At 28.4% G+C, this 1949-nt stretch overlaps 1 protein-coding gene across 1 annotated transcript in view; it reads right to left on the bottom strand.

Moving 5' to 3' along the window:
- Positions 1-350, bottom strand: part of LOC115033000 (protein mono-ADP-ribosyltransferase PARP11-like) — a 9668-nt gene extending 9318 nt beyond the window's left edge. The window contains exon 1 of the mRNA XM_029486061.1: positions 195-350. The gene's annotated coding sequence lies outside the window, so the exon portion shown is untranslated. The remainder of the gene's footprint in view (positions 1-194) is intronic.
- Positions 351-1949: the final 1599 nt, after the last annotated feature.

The following is a 1949-nucleotide window of genomic DNA, read 5'->3' on the forward strand; positions in this document are numbered from 1 at the left end:
CGATAAAAACGTAGTAGGTTATCTCGTTAATCAATCTTAATACGTTTTCAAAATTGAAATCTGTCAAACCAAATTACTACAGTTTTGTCTAGATTTTTGGTCTAAATGCCACTTTTTTACACAGACAGCAGCCCCATTGATTGAAAATCGTCGAATTACTAAATTTAATTTAATAAAAAATACATTGTACTAACCTGAATAAATATCACGATCAAAATATACTTTATGGTTGAAGCGTGAAAACTGAGTGTACCATCTATTTTTCCTATCGTCTACGGTCTACCGCATCAATATCATAAATAATTACATCTTTCTCTACAGTCTACGTTATCGCATGTTTTTATTTAGAACTTATTCAGCACGCATTTATTTATAACAGTCCACAGCGGACGGCTTGCTATACAAGTTATAATATGTGTTTAATTATAACTGTTTTTAATTAAAATATCTACAATTCAACAAGATAATAATAACATAATAACATAATAATCGATTTTAAATTCACATTTGTAAGCTAGCTACTCACTTCTATAAATTCATTATAGTTATTAAATATTAATAATAACATTTATTTATAAATTTATGACAATATCAATGATTGAATATTTTTATTCATGTTGTGATTTAAATCCGTTTTGAAAATGTTATATTGTGTTGTATACTTGCATGGATGTAAAAAAAAACATTTAGTGGGGGCCCTCAATTTGTGGAGGCCCGGGGCCCGGGGCCCCCTGCCCCCCCTAAATCCGGCCCTGTATACCTACATTCAATAGGAAAAGGATATTCTTATAATCATTTTCATATTTATACCATCTGTTTTATTAAATTTACTAATTATCAAATTATTATGATAAATAATAATACTGTGAATAATTTTATTATTCATTTTAATATTTTTTTATTGAGTTAAGATTTCAATATCTGAGATTATTAGACTGGGTTATTTTTAGTAGGTTTATAACTATTAGGGGGGAGGGTATGGTTGGTTATAACATGTCTATATGTGGCGAGGATTTGTCACTAAAAACCTGGGTGGTCCCCCATCTGGGAACTAGTGACACTGGCGACACTGATGACACAATAGTAACAGAAGCCAAACACCACACTTCACTTTAATTTGTTTAAATCTATAATATTGATGATATAAGATATTGTATGCCTACATTTTTAAAACATGTGTATATCTAGTTTTCACTATTGTAATTTTTTAATATTTTGATTTTTGACTTATATTAGAAAAATTTTAACTTCTTAATTGAGTAGGTACCCACAGTAACTATGTATAATAATATTGTTTTATTATCAATTATTATGTACATTGTACATCAACCAATTAATTTATGGTTGATAATTTAAAACTGTTTTCTACCAAAAATTATTTTTTTAATAATCTGTACTTATTTGTGTATTCTAATGATGTCAATTGATGTGTAGAAATTAGTTTAATATAGTGTTATATTTTTTAATGTAAAAATAAAATATTTCTAAATAATGGTTATTCTTTTTACTTTTAGTCTAAAATGTATAAAAACATAATAAACAAATTGCCATGGTATAGTTAAAATAGTTACAATGCATAACATAGTTAGGTACAATGAATAATATAGTTTTGATAATAACATTTGACAAAGATGTGTTTTGTCCATACCGAGGACGGTGAACAGCATATTCAATATTGGGTGATATTAATATGGTGTGGTTGTGTATAGCGGATATGAAAATGCTGTAGTGGATGTATCTTACAATGAAATATATCTTTATTATTTAATACATTTGGAAAAAATCACTTAAAAAATTTTAAATTGTAAATTTGGTTATTTAGCATTTTAAAAAAAGAAGGGAGAAGATTGAGCCCATGGCCCACTCCCTTGTGTGCCCATTCAGTCCAACTGTAAATAGGACGTGTCACGAAAAATGTACGCGTGCAACGACCAAGAGGATGCGCTATT

Source organism: Acyrthosiphon pisum, chromosome X (genome assembly GCF_005508785.2).
Source record: "Acyrthosiphon pisum isolate AL4f chromosome X, pea_aphid_22Mar2018_4r6ur, whole genome shotgun sequence".
In the NCBI taxonomy this organism is placed as follows: Eukaryota; Metazoa; Arthropoda; class Insecta; order Hemiptera; family Aphididae; genus Acyrthosiphon; species Acyrthosiphon pisum.